Raw genomic sequence first — 23,164 nt, forward strand, 5'->3', positions numbered from 1 at the left:
CTTTTTGTACATGTTATGGGCATTATGAGTTCATAGTTTTACCCTTTGGGTTAACCAATGTGCCATCAGTGTTTATGAGTTTGATGAATGGAGTATTTTTTATGTACCTTGATTAGTATGTCATTGTATTCTTGGATGACATATTCATCTATTCTAAGATTGTAGAGGAACATGAGGTCCAATTATGCCAAGTGTTGTAGTTCTTGTGAGATCATTAGTTGTATGGAAACTTGCGTAAATGTGGATTTTTCTAGTCAAACATGGAGTATTTGGGGCATATCATCACTAATGATGGTATTATAATGGATCCAGAGAAAATAAAAGCTATTATGCATTGGATGATACCAACTAATATTTTTTAGGTTTATATTTTGATTGAATTGGCAAGTTACTACCATTGATTCATGACAAATTTTTCACATGTAGCTCATCCCATTACTTCTCTTCAAAGGAAAGGGAAGAAGTATGTTTGGTTAGACTAGTGTGAGGAAACATTTACTACTCTTAAGAAGTTTTTGGCTAGTGCACTAGTCCTCGCAATGCCTAATCCTATAGGCAATTTTATGGTTTGTATAGATACTTTGTTGGAAGGTGTGGGTGTAGTTTTAATGTAGGATAGTTATTTGATTGCACATGAGTCCAAAAAACTCAAGGTCCATGAGCTAAACTACGCCACTCATGATTTAGAACTTGCAACCATGGTCCATACACTTTTGCATTGGAGGTATTTCCTTTAGGGACACAAGTTTGAGTTGTATAGTGATCATAGGAGCTTGCAGTATATCTTTAATTAGCCAAACTTGAATGCATGAAAAAGTCAATGGATGGAGTTCTTGTGTGAGTGGATTTTCAAGGACATATCTTGGAGGCTTTTCCTAGTGACACATGGTATTAGGAGGTGAGAGCAAAGATCGAGTCTGGATGAACCCTTGAGGGGAAGTTTTTACATTATCTGCTTGAGTTCAATGGACTGCTGTGACACTTGGCCCCTATCTATTTACTACTGCTTGGTGATCTTCATACCTTAATTTTGTCAAAAGAACATTGTGCACCATATTTTTCACATCTAGATGTTAAGAAGATGCATTCCAATCTTAAACAGTTGTACTTTTGGGTAGGGATGAGGCATGGTGTTTCTAATTTTTTTGCTCGATGTCTCAAGTGCCAAAGAGTGAAGATAGAGCATCAACATCTAGTGGGTCTTTTGCAACATCATACCATTCCAAAATGAAAGTGGGATACCATATATATTTATTTCATCATGGCGCTACCTATGTCATCACAATGACATGATTGTATCATGGTGATAGTGGAAAAGCTATCCAAGGTAGCACATTTTTCACCCATGAGAACATCATAGATGACTTCTTCAGTAGTACATGTTTTCTTGGAGGGCATTGTTTGATTACAAGAGATCCCTTATTGGATAATTTTAGATAGAGATCTAGTGTTTACTTCAGCACTATGCATGTCTCTCCAACATGTTTTGGGTGCACAACTCAATTTTAGCTTGGCTTACCAGCCAGAGACTGATGGTCAGACAAAGAGAGTGAACTAGGCTCTAGAAGACATGCTTCACATGTATATGATAGATAAGTAAGTGAAGTGGGAGGATTATTTATACCTTGAGTTTGCATATAATAATGGGTATCATAGTTCTATTGGCATGTCACCTTTTCAAGCCTTGTATGGTAGACTATGTCATACCCCTTTGAGTTGGGATCATTTGGATGATCGAGTAATTCTAGGTCTAGAGATGCTTCAAGATATGGAGTTGTAGGTTGTTCACATTAGAGAGAATTTGATTACTACTTAGGATAGGTAGAAGAAGTATTTAGATTCCCATAGGTTGGATCATTACTTTTCCATTGGTGACAGGGTGTTTTTGAGAGTGCATCTGAGGAAGAGCCCCATTCATTATGGGAAAGGCTCTAAGTTGGTGCACATTTTGTCAAACCATTTGAGATCCTTGAGAGGATTAGTTATGTTTCTTATCAACTACCATTTCCACCTAGCCTATTACACATCCATGATGTTTTCCATGTTTCTTTTTGAGGTAGTGTATTCTTGATGTGACCTATGTTCTTGATTGGGATGCTTTACAGGTGGAGAAAATGAAACATTCTTTAGAGTTCATTCATATCCTTCAGCATTGGAGGCTGACTTTGAGAGGTCAAGACATAGAGTATGTAAGGGTCTAGTGGGACTTGAGTGATGAGTCTTTCTCTACTTGGGAAGATGCTACACAACTGAGAGATTTGTACCCCAATCTTTTTGTAGGCTTCCAAGAGTAAGCTTATGCCTAGTGCAGGAGGATGCAGTGTCTCTCATTTTGCTACTCTATACCTTGTTATATTTTGATCTAAGAGATACTTGTTACTAATATTATTTTTACATTTGAGATGACCTAATGGTTATATGTTATACTTTGATATCTAGTATCATAGATGTTAGATTACTATGCTATTCAGTTGATCATATCTACATGACAATGCCTTTTTGAGATGATAGTATGTTTATGATGATATCTGGTTACCCAGTAGTTGGACATATCCTTTGATTATGTTTATACACTGGATTTAATGTTATGGTTATTTATTTCATTTTTTCTTTGTGATTCTCTATGCAAATGTGAGTGATGTAAATGGATTAATTCAATATAATTAAATAAATGGTTAAATTGGCTCATTTAAAGCATTTATTGCTTTGGCTATGCTATTATATGCAATTGCACTTGATCATTTATTGTAGTGTGCAAGATTTATAACCCTAGTAGTGTCACATGGAGTGAGTGGTTCAACTATTCATATTTAACCAATGTCATCACTGTATGGTCGACATATACTATTTAATTGTTAAAATTAAATATTTTGGTGATTTATTAAATTTGGACTCATTTTCATTATGTGATTAGACCCGTGAGCATGTTTGTGCATTTAGAGGTTTGCATTTATCATGAAATTTATTAAGAAATTCTATAATTTTGGTTTAAGGAAATTTCGGGCTTTATTTTTAAAATTAACTTTAATTCCCAACAACTTTATCATAGATGAATTCCAATTACTTGGAATAAACTATTTTCATTTGGGTCAAATTAGTATTTTAACTAGGTTAATTGGTTATTTACCTAATCCATTATTCACTTTAAAAGTGAATATGTATCCAAAAAGGAATTTTATTCCTCACTTCTCACTTTCTAAAATAAGAAAATTGAGAGCTTTTCCCAAATCCTCTTTTGTAGGATTGAATTTTTTTTTTTGTAGGAGCTAAGGGTGTGGGATCTTTTCAAGATCAATCTAATTGGATATAGCTCAAGTAGATATTGGATTTCCATGACTTTAGGCATCTTTCACTAGTTATTAATTTTATTGGGCTATTTCTTATATTTGCCCTTTTGGCTTTCAAGTAGGGCTCTCCCATTTTTATGTTTCAACTCAATTTCAGCTTTCATTTCTTGTAGATGTATGTTAGGAGGTTGAGAACTAGTGTTCTCCTCCATTCTTGATTACTAGTTCTGCCCAGTTGGTCAGGTACGAATGTTTCCCTAATTTTGAAGATGAGGGTTTAGGGTTCCACACTATTATGTTGGCCATTTTTTCATATGGGTTTTATCTTTGTTGATTTTAGTCAACGTTGGTTTTGGAGAGTTTTACATGTCAATTTGTGTGCCATCCAATTTTCTTACATTTTCTTGGCATGATGTTGGTCATGGACATGGATTATCCATAGGATGTCAGTTAAACCACTTTTTCACTTTTGTGTTGCATTGGGATGCATATCACATTTGTACTCCTGAGCTTGTATTAAGCTTAGTTCTATTTTTCTTATGTTGTCATTCAACCCTTGTTTTATGATCTTTGTGATGGTGGTACACCCACACATGAGCACATACACATGTATTTGTCAGGTGCTTGTGAGGCCTAAACTCCCAGTTGTATTTTGATGGAGTTATCTTCATTGGGGTTGGGTTGGGAATGTGCATTGCCTATAGGCACTCATCATATGATGAACATGGGAAGGGTAGGTTAGCAACATGGAGGGGCTTCTACTGCAACCCTAGTGAATATTTCCTAGATTGGCATGAAGAAGACTTTAATTAAGTGATAACTAAATAAATTATTGGGTAATAAATGTAAGATAATAAAATGTTATTTGAGCACTTGGTTAAGTTCAAAGAAACATGATGTGCACCTCCCTAGGGGAGTTGATGCTTCCAATACTAGCTCAAGCTTCATGATGCCAAGTGACTAACCCTCTAGCGAGTCCCTACATAGTTGACCCATAGAGTGTCTGATCAGGACCTTTTGTACTTACATTGTTTCATGATCTTGGTTGTATTTCTCTCTACTATCTAGTGGTGTGAGTATTAGCCATAAATGTGTGTTTTATGTGTGGTTGGTTGGATAATTATCTCCATTAGCATGGCAAGAGTGGACCTATGGGTTTCACTTGGTTGGGAGGTGTAGCTATGCATAGCCTTGTCAGGGATTGGTGTATAGAGACAATCTACTACGAGTTATGATTGATGCTTGATTTCACTTGGTTTACCTAGAGTTCTAGAGTATGTTCCTTTGTGGTTTATGATTTAATTACAATGCTTGGATACCATGTTTAGATGATGTTAGATTATTTGACGCATTCCTTATTTACAATATTTAGCATATGGTTAGATGATGTGATTCACTTAGTTGGAAATCTATTGCTTTATTAGTTTAGCATTTAGATGTTCTTGTTCTTATGATTTTACTACATTATAGTAGTGACACCCTCATAAGATAGCTCCAACTATCTAGTTGGCAGTTTGGGATGTTATGTTTAGGGGATGACTAGGGACTTTGAGGTCTCATGATGCTATTATGGTTGGGAGGGACCGCACATGAGTTTAGGTATTTTTGTACATTGTGATGTTGCTTTCTACATGTTTTTCATTTATTTCTTTGGTTTAGATGGTTAGTTGTATTCCTATCTTACTAATCTTGTGCTTGAGTGTCAAAGCCTTGATTTGTGGATTTGGTACTCCATGGTGTGGAGGTTCTAACTCTTATTCTTCCTTCTAAGTGTTTGGCAAAAAGTTTCTTGCATTCTTGGGCAATAGGGCTTCAACATTGGGGGATACTGGAAAGTATCACATGCATAAAGGAGATCTATCATCTGATACTGAAATGTGTCACACACCTTAGGGAATTCTATCATACAATACTAGAAAGTATCACATGCTCATTATGGAACTATTGTATGATACTGGTAGAGTATCACATGACTATAGTCACCTCTATCATCCAGACCCTGAATGTATCGCATGACCTTTTGAGAAATGTTGTTTGATACTAGTGAAGTATCACCTAGGCTATTTGAAAAGTTCACTTGGGTTGTGAGAAAACCTTCTTGGGTGACCATTGGGCACTTTTCAACTTGACCAAAATGTTTCAAGAGTTGATTGGGATACACTTGATAGAGTTCTTGAACCCTAGTGTTGGACCTTTCAAATCTAGGCTATTTTGGATTTGAATGCATTCTTGATCTTTGTAACATTATCATTTTTGGTTAGTAGTAGTACTTGGAGTTTCACTAGTGTTTGGATGTTTGTTTAGTCTTTTGTTATGATCTTTGAGATCCTTGTATGTTGATTGTTATGTGCATCCATACTTGTTTCAACAAAAAATTCTTGGTTTTTATTTGTACTTATTCCAAGGATCTCTGGATAGGGCATTACAAGATCAAGTATGAGTTTTAATAGTGAGAAATTATTGTATGTATACCTATACTTGTGAAGAACTTTATTTCTTATTTCATGTTAGGATAGTATTCTTTTATTGCATACTTTGTATTTGATTTGCCTACTACTAATAGGGTTGAAGAAACTTCCTAACAGGGTTAAGGCTTTTAACAGGGCCTAGTCCTCTAACAAGGACTCAAGACACTACATGTACTTTATAGATTCCTAACAAGTTCAATATCCTTAACATGATTCTTTTGTTTTATGGATCATCTTGTGGGTATCATCCCAACCAAGGTTTTCCCTTGGATAAGGTTTTCCTAGTTAACCAATTAATGGTGCTATGAGTTCTCTTTGTGTATGGCTATATGTATTGTTCAACGTTGTTGGTTTACTTTCATATGAAAGTAATAAAGTAATTAAAAATATTCAATTGTTGGCAAACATTTGTAGAATACCGATTCACCCCACCCTCAATATTATCTATTTCTAACAAAAATTGTCCAAATGATGTAAATTATTGACAAGGACCTTTAGGGGAAATAACTACCCAACCACCTTACATAAGAGATGCCCTAACCAAGATGCGGGGTTGGACACCCATTGTACAAAGAGAAGTTCTAAACATTGGAGTTTTAAAGGGATTTTTAGCATATTTTGTGTACTTTTCATCATAGTGGATAGTTAGAGGATTCAAATTGATGCTATAATACTTGGTGTGAGTAGTTTAGATGTTTTCTTAACCCTATGTGGCATTTGATATATTTTTTGTGTACATTTGCTTTCATTTTGTAAATATTCTTGTTTTTGCACTGTTGTTGGTTCTATCTTGGTAGTTGGCAAAGATGGGGTTCTAACTCACTTTCCAAACACCCATTCTAAATGGTCTCTTGGGAATTGTGACTAGAATCCATGTATATTCATTTTTTAGGATCTTGGGCCCTCAAATTCATGGAAGTTATTTTTAAAGTCTTTCCCTAGGTGAGCCTATGGTGAGTTTGGCTAGGGATGACCAAAGTGAAAATGGCATAACTTGTAGAGGTTGATAGGTAGGGCCATAATTAATTTTGGAGATTGAATATAGTAGTCTTGCTAAGGTATGGTGAAGAAGGTGTCTTCATACCAATCCAATTGATATCCTTACACTTTCCAACTTGTAGAGCTAGCAGTTAGGGCCTAGTAACCCTTAAATTCACTCAAATTGAGTTAGGGTACTATATAGAAGGTGGTGACCACAAGACCCCAAAAATAATTGAGGAGTTGGTTTATTATCCAATAATCCTAAGAAAAATTATAGGTTTTATTTCGATGGATTAGGATAAAATCTCTATTTTCTTAGAATAGAAGACCTAATTGGGGCTAGTAGACTTTTAGGCCTCTATGTGAATAATTGATGAAATTAGACTAGAGTTTGAACCAAGTGGGGCTCCTAACACCCCTAGTTGGTTAATTTTAAGTATTTGGAAATTACTCCATGCCTTTACAAGGATAAGTACAAGTTTTGGAGGTTAAGAGCCTTTATGATGGTTTAAGGGCTATGGTGAGTGGAGCAAAAATGTATTAAAATTTGGCTTGATTTTCTTGGTAGTTGGGTTGTATAGGAATACCAAGGGATCCTTAGATAATAAAGGTCCTATTTATTAAAAGTGGTGAGGTGAAGACACCATAGAAGTTTTTCAAGAAGACTAAGAGCATGTACCAATGATTGGTTCATCGAACCTCCCTATCCTTCACCACGTTAGATCTAAAAGGAGTTCAAAAGGTGATTTGAAAGGTTGAGAAAAGATTCCAAGTGATATTATGAAAATCATATCTTTATGTCTTTAAAAGGTATTTAGCTTATTTGTAAGATTCGTTTGGAACTATTTGAAGTTAAACTCTATTTTCTAGATATGGAAAAATCATAAATTTACAATGTCAATGAGAGACTTAAGTTTCAATTCAATAAAAATATATTATGTCAATGGAAGATGACACTAAGGGAGTATTTTTACAAACCCTTGATGGATTCTTACATGTTGAAGATATTAGAGATCACATACACTACAAGTATGAAATTATTGGAAGCTTTAACATTTGCAAAATATTTATAATAATGATAGGTCATTCAAGGAGGATTTCAAATATTTAGAAAACATAAAAAAATAGTACATGTAATGGAATTTGAAGAGTTTGAGGAGATCACATGGATTGGATAGTTTAAAAGCTAAAATGTAGTGTTAATAAACATTAATCATGCCAAAGATTGTAGAAAACAAACCGTCTTAACACTTAGATTAGACTAGAAAATCAAAAATATCAAAGAGAATGCAAACTAAAATAAGCATTCAAAAATAATTCTTTATATTTGGATGTAGTCCAAGGACATAATTTATAATCAATGATGGATTCTCTAGCTTTAAGGAATGAGATACAATAAAAAATGGAGGATGAAGGATTTAAAGATATGGAATTATGTAGAGATTTTGGCATTATAATGATAATTTAGTAATTTTAAGGCTCTCAACTATTATTATAACATTACTTATGATTTTTAATGATTTATGAAGGGGAGAAAATTAAATTTATAAGATAATGGGAGGTGAGATGGATGGTTGAGAAATAACTCTATTAGTGTCTTCGAGATTCAAGAAATAACTCTAGGAGTGTCTTCTAGATTGTTTTCTCTATGTTTTCACCCTCATATTTCTTGGAAGCTACCTCTTTCTTAGCACTAAATTCTTTCCTAACATTAACCTCTTGCTTGGGTGCCATTTGAAAAGGAATCTCAAATTTAGGAACAAAACTCGACTTAAAACTTTTCAAAGCTTGAAAATGCAACCTTGTAGCTCACTCAATTTTTCTCCAAATCCTTTTGCACCTTGGAAATGGTGTTTCATAGAGAATGATTTATTAGCTTTAATATCTTATTTGTTTTATTCCTCTTTTAACTATGATTGCTGATTTTAGACACTTTGCACAAGTGGATACTTCTCCACTTCCCTTACCCATCACTTCAAACATTCTACAATCAATGCCTTGAACTTTGATGTACAAAAAAAGGCTTATTTCACCTTTTCAAGATGTTTATTTCATACTTTCTCTATGTGGTTCATTAATCCCTTTGAGAATGATGAAAAATTATCACTTTGCACTCCCCTCTCAAAGGTACCTTCAAAATAGTGAAAATTGCTATTTCATGGCCAACTTGTGTTAGTATGTTTGATTTTGAAAAAATCAGCAATTCGCAAGCCTTCTATATTTAGTCATCCAAAATAGAAAAGCATTTATACTTCACGAGTCACTATCCTTGTATCACCCGAAATAGAATTTTTTTCCATTTTTTAGGTACTCCTAATCTCTTCCTTTAAAATGGAAAAAATATACTTGCCTACATATTTAATAAGTAGAAATAAAAAATTTATAATTTAATTTGGAATGGAAAAGTTGGAACTTTAATTGGAACAATTTTTATGTTGTCATTGATGTCAAGCCTTTCTTGTAAGACATTTGCTAATAGTGAGAGTGCCATATTAGTTGATTGATGTAGAGGATTTGAAAAGAGTGATAACAAGATAAGCTAGTAGAGTGGCTGAGTAAAGAGGAGTATGTATAATGGAACGTCAAAGGGCACTTGATTAGTTAGTGTTTGATAAGATACTATTTGTTGATATTGTGGCAACTAATCATGTAGTGGGGGTTGATGTTGTTTCACCTTCTCTAGTAGTTTTTGGAGGTGAGAGGTGGTAGCCCTGAACATCTAACTAGCACACAACATTGATTTTTTGTTCTTTTTTGGGAAAATAAAATTGGTAACATTGTAAAAATCCTAAAATGGTCAATTTTAGAGCTTTCCCTAGAATGTTCTTATAAGTGGCTAAGAGGCATAATGCATTGTAATATTGATGAACATTTTTGTTGGATAATAGAAAGTTTGAAGGCTATATAGGTGGACATTGCCTAGGTTTTGGGGGAACCATGTTAAATCTGTGTGATATCTATGTTCTTTGTGTTTTCTTGTATTGTTTTTGCATATAATTGTTTATTCTTATATTGTTCTAGATCTGCCAAACCCTAAGAATTGGTATTAGAGCAAGGTTCATTACTGTAGATTTATAAGACTTTCAAATTTGAGTGGGAGCAATGGAGGATTCTAGATTCAAGATTGAAAAAATCAATGGCTAGAATCTCTAGTTATGGAAAATGCAGATGGAAAATTACTTGTATCAAAAGGATCTTTGGAAGCCATTAGAAGGAAAAGCCAAGAAATATGAAACCATCATAGATGAATATTGGGAGATCTTAGATAGGAAGGCGCTATGATCTATTTGACTGTGCCTTGCACCATCTCTAACTTTCAACATTTCAAAGGAAAAAATGATAGTAGAGTTGATGGAGGCATTGGCTACATTATATGAGAAACCCTCAACTTTGAATAAATTATTTCTTATGAAGCATTTGTTTAATATGAAAATGGGTGAGGGATGATCTATAGCAAATCATTTCAATTAATTTAACACAATTTCTAGTCAGTTTTCATCGATACAAATTTTACTTGATGAAGAGGTTAGGGCTCTCTTAATCAGATGTTCTTTGGTAGAAAGCTAGAATAGCTTGGTTATGGTTGAAAGTAACACTGTCTTTGGTTCAAATACATTGAAATTTGGTGAAGTTTTTGGTGTTATCCTAAGTGAGGAAATGCGACAAAAAAACATTGGTGAAACTTAGACCTCATTAGGTTCCACTTTAAACATGGAGAACATAGGAAGAAAAAGGGAAAAAGAAAAAGGGCCTTTGCATGACAAGTCATGAGGGAAGCCAGCGAAAGGACATTCTCAATCTAAAGGAAAGAAAGATTGTTGGTACCATGGAAAGCTTGGTCACTTGAAGGAAGACTATTGGTCTCAAAAAAACAAACAAGGACATGAAAATGAAGATGATAGTAAGGAAGTTAATGTTGCAAGTATTACTTTACAAGATGCTTTGATATTATGTTTGGATAATGTTAATGATTCTTGGCTAATGGATTTTGGGGCTTTATTCTATGCTACACCCCATTGAAAATATTTTCAAGATTATGTTCAAGATGATTTTGGACAGGTATATTTGGGCGATGATGAGCCTTGTCCCATTGTTGGGAAAGGAAAAATAAAGATAAAGTTTCCAAATGGAAATGATTGGATATTGCAAGAGGTAACACATGTAAGAAGAAATTTAATTTCTACTAGATAAGTGCGTAGTGAAGGATGCATAGTCATGTTTTCAAACAATATCTGGAAGGTCACTAAAGGTTCATTAGTAGTAGCTAATGGTTAAAAAGTAGGCATCTTATATCTATCTATTGGTAACACTTATTCTACCTTAGCTACTACTGATAATGTTAATGTAGGCAAAGCTACTATAGATGTTGCAAGAATAGGTTAAAAAATGTGGCACCATAGGCTTGGACACATGAGTGAGAAAGGGATGGAAATACTTCACTCTAATAATCTATTGCTAGGACTAAAAAATATTGATTTAGAGTTTCGTAAAAATTGTGTTTATGGAAAACAAAAAAGAGTCAGATTTCTTAGAGTTGGGAAAAAGAAGAAGAGTGAGAAGTTAGAGCTAGTGCATTTGGATGTATGGAGACTAGCTCATGTATCATCTCTTGGTGGCTCCTATTCTTATGTTGTTTGAATAGATGATTCAACTAGGAAAACATGAGTGTATTTCTTGAAGAAAAAATTTGATGTTTTTGAAATATTTAAGAAATGGAAAGCTTTGGTTGAGAATGAGACATGAAAGAAGTTGAAGTGTCTCATATCTGATAATGGAGGTGAGTGTTCCAACACAACCTTTAAATATTACTATTCTATTAATGGAATTCAAAGGCAAAAGACAGTTCCAAGAAACTCACAAGAAAATGGGGTGTCAGAAAGACTAAATAGGACAATCATGGAACAAGCAAGGAGTGTGAGATTGCATGCTAGTCTACTTCTTCATTTTTGGGAAGATGTTGTAAACACTACTATTTATTTGATAAAATAAGATCTTAACCCACTTTGGATGGTGGTATTATAGAGGAAGCATGGACTAGAAAAAAGGTAAATTATTCATTTCTAAAAATTTTTGGTTGCAAAGCTATTGTCCATGTTGATAAAGAAAATAGAACCAGGCTTGATGTTAAATCTCTAAAATGTACCTTCATTGGATCTAGAGTAGATGGCTATGGTTATCACTTATGAGATTTTGAAAATATTAAAATAATTAGAAGTAGAGATGCTATATTCAATGAGAAGGTCATGTATAAAGAATAGTTGCAGGAAAAGAAGCATGAGCGTGTCAAATACGAATATTTGGTGTTGGATGAGACTCCTAAAAATGAAAAGCTACTTGTATCTCATTCTCAACAAGAATAGGTTATCCCAAAAACTCCTATAAGTGTTAAACATTCTACAAGGTCATCTAGACCTTCTAAAAGGTTTTCTCCTTCTTTGTATTCCATTTTATTGGTTGATTTTGGTGAACCCAAAGAATTTGAAGAAGCAATGTAGGTGGATGCAAAAAAATAGTGGAAGCTGGGCATGAAAGACGAGATGAAATCCTTATTGAAAAATAAGAGTTGGGACTTAGTCCCTCTACCTAAAGGAAAATGAGCCTTTCTTGACAAATAGGTTTATGGGTTGAAGGAGGAAGATGGAGGAAAGAAAAGGTATAAGGCCAAACTTGTAGTAAAGGGTTTTGCATAGAAAAATGGTAAAGATTTTGATGAAACATTCTCCCCTATTGTAAAAATGACTTCAATTAGAACTGCACTAAGTTTTTTGGCTGCAAATGACTTGAATCTTGAACAACTAGATGTCAAGACAACTTTTCTCCATGTAGATTGGGAGATGGAAATTTATATGCAGCAACTAGAGGGATATGAGGTCAAGGGTAAGGAGAATTTGGTGTGCAAGTTAAGGAAAATTTTGTATGGCCTAAAGAAATCACCTTCGCAATGGTATTTAAAATTTGATAGTTTCATGGCTGAAAAAGGGTACCATAGATGCCATTTTGATCACTGTGTATATTTTAAGAGATTGGATAAGGGGAGTTACATTATCTTGTTACTCTATGTTGATGACATGCTTGTCACTAGGTCTAATATGCAACAAATAAATGAAATTAAGCACAAAATTAAAAAGGTCATTTTCTATGAAGGATTACATGGGATAGGAAAAATAGAACCTTGAACTTGTCCCAAAGTGAGTATATAGAGAAGGTGTTGAAAAGATTTAATATGCAAGATGCAAAAGAAGTCAGTACACATTTGGCTAGTCATTTCAAATTGACTAAGGAAATGTTCCCAAAGGCATAGGAAGATGTAGATAAAATGTCCAACATCTTGTATTCATCAGTAGTTGGTAGTTTGATGTATGCAATGGTATGCACACGACTAGATATTGCTTATGCATTTGAAGTTGTCAACCTGTATATGAGCAATCTGGGTATTGAACATTGGAATGTTGTCAAATGGTTTCTTCAATATTTGAAAGGTACTACTACAAAAGCATTATGTTTCACAAGATCTAGTTATGCTATGAGTGGATTTGTTTATTTTGATCTAGTAGGAGATATTGATACAAGGAGGAGTACTACAGGGTAAGTTTTCACTATAGGGGGCATTGATCTCAGCTGGATTTCCATATTGCAAAAGGTTAAAGCACCTTTAACCACTCAAGAAAATTATGTCATTGCTATGAAAGCTAGCAAGAAGATGATTTGGTTACAATATTTTCTAAAAGAATTGGGTCAAAAGAAGGAAGATTTCCAATTGTATAGTGATAGCTAGAGTGTCATTCATCTTGCAAAGAATTCATTTTTTCATTCAAGGATAAAGCACATACATCTCATGTACCATTTTATAAGGTTTATTTTGGAGGATGGAAAATTACAGCTTGAAAAGATTCAAACAAGTGAAAATCATGTAGACATGTTTGTGAAGGAAGTCTCCAAGGAGAAGTTGGTTTCTTGCTCAACTTCTATTGGGCTTCTTGATTTATGATCATGGAGGTATTAGAAAAAAAAGTATTTTATCTAGTGGGAGTTGCACATGCTACATTGTCATATGGTTTTAGTCTCCAAGTGAGAAATTGTTGATATTGTGGTGACTGATCATGTAGTTGTTACCATTTTTTATTGCTATGCAAAAAAGGATAAAGATGTTGACTAGTCTCTTTTCCTCTAGGTTGGTGGCCATATGTATTTCACATCCTTATATTTGATTCATTAAATAATTGCATGCATGAGAGGGATACATAAAATGATTAATCATGTTTTATTTTCTATATCCCTAGGTTCTCTAACTCTTTGAATTTTCATGTCTTATGCTTACACTATCAAGCTTTGTTAAAAAATTTAAGTCATGATCTTACAATAAATTCATGGTCACATGATCATTAGTAGTGATGACTTTAACCCCAAGATAGTGGCAATGGTGTGATGTAGTTATCAGATAGTTAAGATCCTTCTTGTCTGCATGCTTGTAGTAGGTTAATGAAAACCCAGGGTTAGTGCAACGATGTAGTGAAAAGCGTTGTTCACACAGTAATAGGAAGTAGAAGATAATCATGGTTTATAATCATGATAGAGTGAATGGTTTTTCACTAGGTCATTGGGGTTTGCATGGAGTTAAGATTTTAAGTTATAGTGGTGTGATTGTGATTCAATTCAAGGATGTATATCAAATCTTCCCAAATTGATAGTAGGCATATGCCTACATTTTTAAGTTGAACGAAGTTTAAGAAAACCAGGAATACACATGATTGCCACATGTATCTGTGGGTGCATTTTGAGTTGTAGTTAAGGTTTTCTCTATCACTTGGTCACAATAGATAAATGATAACCTTGGGTTAATATGGAAAAGTAGTGATCAAATTTAAAGTATGAAATTGTCAATTGGTCACACTGAGTTAACATTGGCCTAAAGTTTGAGTGGCAATGATGTGATTCCTCTTTGGTCACATGGTCGCAAGGTTAAATGCTTAACCCATGGTTTTGATTGCAAAGATATGGAAGAGTGAGACCTATCTATGAGCTTTGCTTCATTTTTTTCAAAGTTTAAAGGATTGATGCATTTTCCTCAGCAGTCAGATGATGAAGATCAATGATTGGCATATCACTGCATTTTGAAGATGCACACAATTTAATGAAAGTGGGGATACACCAAGCTAACATGTGGAAAAGGTGGGACCTATTTTAGTTTGTTGGCTGCAAATGAAAGGATATCAGAGTGAGTTGGCATATGGATGCATTCCAATTGGTCAAGGAGACTGACATAGATAGAAGAAAGCTTCAATATTTCAAGGTCATTAGACAACAAAGATCAACAATCCACAGATGCCCATATTTTGAAGGTGATTGAAAGTTAGTGAAACCAGGGATTTTCTATTAAGACATGTGTCCTATTGGGCTTAGAGGGTGGATCAAGAGTAGAGGGAGATGAATCAAAATATGACATGTGGCATATCTCTAGGAAGGATGAAACATCAACAAAAGTGGTAGGGTTATCTATTGAATGGGTTTCATAAGGCCATCGATAAAAGAAGTATGAATTCATTCAACATCCTTTTTTCAAAGAAGTAGTTGATGTTCAAATTTGACACATCATTGCAACTTAAACCTAGTAGTTGCATGATTGTAGCATTGTAGTTTCTCATGGTCACATAGAAGGCTTATGTTTAGTTTTTGAATGATTGTTGATCAATAAAGGAATGCTGATTCATTTGATGACTTTTAGCCAAAAAGGAATGGTTACAACCTTACGAAATCACCTTAGTCATAAGATCATAAAGAAAAGGAAAAAGAATTAAGGTAATACAAAGGGCTTCTTCTCCAGTGTATTATGAGATTGTGAAATCATAAGCTCTGGAGTTAAAGGGGTTCAACAAAATTTCAAATGATATGTACATGGATCTCACTAGGGAGTTAGTTGAGAATTTGAGCAAAGGTGGCAGAAAATAAGAGGTTTGAGTTGCAAAGCTATAATGAGGGAAATATAGAGATCTAATCTTAGATAAAATATAATAGAGAAGTTGAGAGAAAAGATTAGATGTTTCAAACAACCCCAGAGAAGAAATGGACATAGGAGGAGTAGTTGAAGATGTCATGGCTCCATCAACTAATGTAGTTGAAGAATTTCATGATTAAAGGAAACACAATCAAATAGAATCAATTAAGGAGTCCTTGTAGCAAATATCACTTGGAAAATTTCATAACCACCTACCTAGTTTTACCTAAATATAGAAATGGTAAAAGAATGTAACTTTCTAAAATATCTCTGTTTCTAGCAATAATTTTTTTTTGACATGTGCCCTCCCATCTGAAGATTATTTTACTCCTTCTCTTTATAAAGATTCCCAAGATGTGGAAAACAGGCTAGCCTTTGGAATTTTTTATGCAAGATAATGTTGTCGTGATTTCTGAAGATTCCTTCTTGCTTTTTCTGTAGATTACTTTACAATCAGTTTGGATGAATATTGTGGAACCACCTTTGAAGCCTAAATAAAGGAATAGTTCAAGAGCCCTTCTTGTGTCTTTTTCTTCCTAAATTAATGATCTAATATAAATTTTGTGATTTATTTTGAATCCCTAAGTTTTGTCCCAATTTTATCTACAAGTGAAGTTCTAGAATATTCATAGAGGTTGCAAGTCATGATATTGTGATTTCTTTAAAGCTTGTGTTAAATTGTGAATGTCATCATTCCCTTTAGAATCTTTTTTGAAGTATATCTCACTTATGAAACATTTATGTATTAATTTTTTGAGGTCAATATTGTGCTCATTTTAATTGTTAAGAAGTGTTTCATCATGTTAGACCAGTAATATTATTATCTTAATTTTCAATGTATCACTTTAGTTTACCTTTTAGCATTCACATTCAAGAAATCATTTTTTCCATTTCCTTCTCAAGTTTAATTTTATGTTTGAAGAAGAAAATAGGTGAAACATCATAAGGAACCGACCTATAACTTGGACATTCACTCCTAACCTTGGTACATCCACTACTTAGGAGTGTTTCCATGTTACTTGAAGTGACTGAATCTTAGAATTCAATCAAGGGACAACTTTTAGAGATACCAATGGTGGGGGTTGATGTTACCTTCCCCAGTAGTGAGGGGTTGTAGTACCGAACCTCTAACTGACGTGCATCACCAATTTGTTTTCTTTTTCAAGAAAAGAAAACAAACAACATTGTAAAAACCCTAAAATGGTCAATTTAGATGTTTCCCTAAAATACTCATATAAGTAGCTAAGATGCACAATACATTATAATATTGATGAACATTTTTTCTAGATAATAGAAAGGTTGAAGGTTGTGTAGGTGGATGTAGCCCAAGTTTTGGGTGAACCACGTTAAATCTATGTGTTATCTATGTTCTTTGTATTTTCTTCTATTGCTTCTACATATAACTATTTATTCTTATATTGTTCTGGATCTCAAACCCTAAAACTATTTTTTTATTAGTGTATTAAGTGATGAAGAAAGATGAGTTGAAGCGTAGAAGAGATGATTAATAGAAGTTACAAAGTTTTGTTAAAAATGAGTTTAACCAAGTAACATGTTATTAGGTAAATGAAGAAGTTAATAATTACTAAGTAGAAAATAAAGGAACTTACGTATTAGCCAAGTGATGGTAATCTCAATTCACGATGAAAAAAAATTGAAGCAATGACCTAGTACAATTATGGTTGAGCGAGTCAGACTAGTAGTGACTAAGCTACCTAGTGATGACTAAGTTGAATAACATAGTGATGACCAAGTGTCAACATATTAATAGTTTGTGAAAGTATTAAGATTTGTGAAAGATAGTTGAATTTACAGAATAGTCAAATTGTGTTAAATATGAGGATTGATGAGCTGGCATATTTAATACATGAATTGAGTTGGTTAAGTAATCTAAGGTGAGGATTCAATAAGAATTTTCTACAATTTTCAAGTAAAGAAGAAGAAAGACAAAATAATGAATAGATTCAATGAATATGATCAAACCCTAAGATCTATGAATATGTTTAAGAAGAAAAAAGATTAAATATATCTATCTATGGAGGCATATGAGATTTTTTACAAGTTAGCTAATTGGAAAATTTGTGAGGAACAAGTGAAGAATAGAGTCACAAACAAAAAGTGAGAATTTTGTGAAAGCAATATTGCTTTAAGAGTTTCCAAGAAGATCAAAGATGAAGAATGTGATGAAGACCAATCAATGAACTAGGAATGAGCTGAATGGAGATCTAAAATGTAAAGTGAGTTTTAATTTATCAGATCAATCTAGCTATTACTTTCTAACCATTATGGAAGTAAAATACTTTAATCAAGGTTGACCTAATAGTCATGTTGTAAATCCTCTAATCAAGGTGAAATTCCAATGGGATATTTTTGAAGAAGTCTAACAAGACCACTCCTAAAAAGGTGATCAAATCCTTTTATAGAGCCTTACCTAACCATGTGTTTTGTAACCTTTAATAGGGTTATCTCTTAACTAAGCTCACATGAGAAGAGTGAAAAAGTGGTAGCATGTTATTGTTGGAAACCACAATTGAGACAATTGTTATGTTATCGATGTCAAACCTAATTGGTAAGACAATTTTCTATATGATTTGAGTGTCATATCAAGAAGATTGATGAAGAGGATTTGAGAAGAAAACATAACAAAATAACCTAGAGGAAAGGTTGAGTTATAAGGAACTACAATGGGCACTTGATTAATTAGACTTTTACTAGATAAAGTGATTGTTTAATCTTACTACATGTAGAGAAGATAGGTCTACTAAAGCCAATAAGTTATCAAATAATGACCAAATATGTATGCTTGATCAAGTAAAAGAGTAGAAGATTAAGGAACTTAAATTTTATGCCGAGTGATTCTAGTGTCAAATGAGTGCTAGCATAAGCTGAGAAAAAATAGTGTTGATTAAGCATTAGTATTCATCAAACATTAGTAAATGTGCCAAACATAAAAGTTAGTAGAGACTAAGTAATCTAGTGATGACTAAGTGACAAAAAAAAAGTTGGTTGAGGGATAGCATTAGATAGATTAAGAGGAAATCTTAATTTCTTGGAAAATGTAAAGTGTGTGGAAAATAAGGATGGATGAGTTGGATCATTTAATTTAAGGGTTTAAATAATCTGGAGTGACTCTATGCAATAATTCAAGGTGAGGTTTGGAGAATTTTCTAGAAGAGAAAAGATGAGACAAAATTATGGAAGGATTCGATGAATGTAAGAAAACCCTAAGATCTATGGTGGTATTTAAGCCGAAAAAGGTCATAATTATGATGTAAGACAAGGAAGTTTGCTACATTAGCCCTTACTTTCTCAAAGATTTACCCAGGTTTTTTCTTAGCCTATTAGGGTTCCCTTTTGTGCTCTAATCTCTAGAGGATCTCTAGTCTATCCTCTAACTACTCACTACCTAATTACACCAATGGTTTTAGCTTCTTCCTTCACCAAATACCTTTGCAAGTTGACTTGACAACTTCATTTCTTACTCTTTCTTGATCATTTTCCCAACCAAATAGAGTGAGGGGCTCTTATAAGAAATATTAGACTTCACCCAAGCCTTTGGACTCAAATCACACACACTTCCTTCAAGTTCTTTGCTCCTACTCCAAAACTGCCAAAAATAGGCCTAATAGAATTAGTCCTCCTACTTGGGTTTTGGACCTAAACTCTATTTCTTCCTAAACAAGGTGGACAAATTTTTTTGGATTTGAACACCCTTTTGGTAAAACTAATGGATTTTTTGGGTCTTAGGTCTCTAAGTCATCTGTATACTTGAAAGTAATTTTTATGCCTATAACTAAGGGCTTTATAATAAGAATGGCATAGCTGACCAAGGCCTGATCATTGCCTCAAAAAAGCTTATTATGAAACCTTATCCTTTTTCATATAGTGACATCACTTTCCCCTCCTCCTTTTTCAACTCTTCATTTGAAATATCCTTCACATTCAAACTCCAAAACGTTCTTACCAATACTATGATTACCTAATGAAGTATTAATGACTTGCCTAGGGCATCACATTTGAACTTCTTAACAAGCTTTCTAGGGCCCCAAAAACTATGTACATTATGTAAATTGGCTCCACTCTCATTTCTTATAAATCCATGAAGAAATCACAATAGGAACTCATGGTAGAGACATTTTTGCACATATGGTCAAAACTAGACCAACACATAGAGTATTTACAAATGAATTTCAAAACCTACTTAAATGAATCCCTAAAAACTTGAAATATTAATAAAAAAGTACTATAATAACATGAAAAAAAAGATTAAAACACTAGAATGAGTATTTAAATCCATCATTCAGTACATGAAACTAAGAAACTCTAAAATTGTTAAAAATTGGACTATAATTCATCAATGCACTTGCACAAAATTACTAATTACAATGTCCAACCCTTAGGATGGGTTTAACTCATGGTTTTATAAGTTCCCCAAAAGGTTGTAGGTAGTTGGAATAACCATCAATCTCTTTCTTTTATTATGCAACTTTCGTATTAAGAAGTTGTCAAGCAACTTTTCAAAAATTACTAACAACTTTATCAACCTTTTCTATTTTTTTAGAAGCTTTGCTTTCCTTCACTTGGGAACTTCCAAAACTGTCCATTATGATTTATTAATGATTTATAGGCATGATTTATCATTTAGGACATCAATTTTCATGACTTTTTGATTCTTGTCTATTTGACAACTTTTGCACAATTGACATCTTTTTGACATCTTTTCCCTTTCTTGATCCAAATGACACATAGGATATCATATCCATGAAATAGGATGTAAAAAAAACATGTAGGAAAAGGTAGGTTAATACCTAAATCTTCCTCATGCTTTATGGTCCTAGACCCATGAACCCTAACACAAGAAACACTAAACAATCAAACGAAAAACTCCTAGAATAGAAGCTTTACCTAGGAACAACTCAAATAAGGAGAGGATATTGAAAGGTCCAAACTCACACTCTTGACTTGGCTAGAGTTAGTACGTGACACAAATCCAACTAGAAACCAAAGCAAAGAATTAGTCCTAGGGAGTTATATTAAGGTGATCCTACACCATACTCCACCAAATATAAAGAAGTTAATCCATCCTTGGATTAGGTAAGGTGGACTCAATACACAACATCTTGAAGTGTGTCTCTTTAATACAAGTACCATCAACATCATTTCTAGTCTATTTGTAGACCTTGAATCTAGTATCCAATCTAGTTATAGAGGTGGAGTAGAGCTTAGGTGTAGGTCTCCTATGTCTTGTGTGACCTCTTGAAGACTTTGAACAATATCTTGGATCTATCCTTTGTAGGAAATCAAATCTATAACATTGAAGATGGGGGACAATCTAATTTCTTTAGGAAGTGCCACATTGTAAGCATTGTTTCCATATGTGGCACTTGTATTTTGTGAAGACTCAACCTCCTCAACTAGATCTTGTGAGGTATCCCTTTTGGGAGTCTTTGTTTTTTAGTTATACCATCACAAGATCCCCTATCTCAAACTGTAACTCTCTCTTTGAGGCATCCACATTTTGCTTCAATTTGTTAGCATTTTCAATTAGTGTCTTCCTTACACTTTCATGGACTTCCCTCATGGATTGGGAAAATTTTAGCATATCCACTACCTTGTACTCCATCCTTCAACTCTCTCAACTCAAAAACCCCTCTAGGATGCAAACCATAAATTATTTCAAAAGGAATCTTACCTATTGATCTATTCATTGTATCATTGTATGCATATTCATCCTATCCAAAGAGTTGATCCAAAGTGTGACCATACTCCTTTGTGAGACACCTCAGTAGGTTGACACAACTCTTATTGGTCACCTTTGTTTGGCTATCAATCTATGGGTGATAGGAAGATCCAAAAGACAAGTTAGTCCCAGTCCTTCTCCACAATGTCTTCCAAAAGTGGCTCATGAATTTGGTGTTCCTATCTAGAACAATGCTCATAGGTAGACCATGGATCATAACCAACTCTTTATAAAAAGAAGAAGCAATCAATGAAGCATCATGTATGGTCTTGCAAGATACAAAATGGGCCATCTTACTAAACCTATCCATAATAACATAAATTCTATTATACCCCTGCCTCTTCCTTGGTATACCAACTACAAAATCCACAATTATACACTCTTGTGGCCTTTTAGGGATTGGAAGTGGTTGGTAAAGACCAATATTTGAGGATGTTCCCTTAGATTTTTGGCACACTATGCGACCCTCCACATGCTATCTAATATCTCTAGCCATCCTAGGCCAAAAATAGAACCTAGTGACTAACTCTTGAGTCTTATTGACTCCAAAATGACCACTAAGTGCCTCATTATGCTTCTCTAGGATCAAATTTTCCCTCATTGACCCTCTAGGAACACAAAGTTGACTTCCATTAAACAATAAATTATTTTTCAATTTATAATTAGAATACTCACCATGAAGGGTGTTCTTGAACTCCTTGCATTTGTAGACTTGAGAAAAAAATTCATTATCAGCATATAGGTCTTTGGAGCTTTCAATGTCTATTCTTTGTAGTTGAATCTTTTGGACTATGAGGATTCTTCTACTCAATGAATTAACTACCTTAATCTTATGTTTGATAGTAAATGTATAGGCTTGTAGGTACTCTACCCATTCCATATGCTTGCTGTTGAGTTTGTCTTGAGAATTAAGGAAACTAATAGCTCAATTATTTGAGTATACAAAAAATTATTTTTGAAGAAAATAGTGCCTCCATTATCTTAGAGCTTGGACTAGAGTGTACAACTCTAAGTCATAGGAAGAATATTTCCTCTTTGCATAATTGAGCTTCTCACTATGAAAATCCATTGACCTTCCTTCTTGGCTTAGAATATCCCAAATGGAAAAATTAATGGCATCAAACTCCACTTGGGAAAGTTTCTCAAAACTAGGAAGCACTAGTGTGGGTATTTTTGCTATCCTCTTTTTGAGTGTCTCAAAACCATACTTAGCTTGTGGGGTCCAATGGAACTTTATCTTTATTCTTCCCTTGATTGTATCCAACATAGTAGGACATATGCCATTGAAATATTTGATAAAATTTCTATAATATTGGATGAAATCATGGAAGCTTCTTACATCTGATGTAGTATTTGGAGTAGGCCAAATTAGAATGGTATCCACCTTGTCTTGATCCATTTTGAGGCTACCTTGAGATAAAATAAAGCCAAGATAAACTAGCTCATATTTCATGAAGTCAAACTTCTATAAGCTTATCATTATCTTTTCTTCATGCAATTTCTTAAAAATAATTTGCAAATGCTTGACATGCACCTATTTAATTTTGCTAAAAATTAAGATGTTGTCTAAATTGACAACAACAAACTTACCAATGTAAACTGCTAATAACTCATTCATTAGCCTGTTTTCTCTTTTGGATAAACAAATAGCATTAAAATACATTTATACAAACCTTCTATATTCTTGAAGGATATT

This window comes from Cupressus sempervirens, chromosome 8 (genome assembly GCF_028749045.1).
Source record: "Cupressus sempervirens isolate cs-2001-9-10 chromosome 8, ASM2874904v1, whole genome shotgun sequence".
NCBI classification, from domain to species: Eukaryota; Viridiplantae; Streptophyta; class Pinopsida; order Cupressales; family Cupressaceae; genus Cupressus; species Cupressus sempervirens.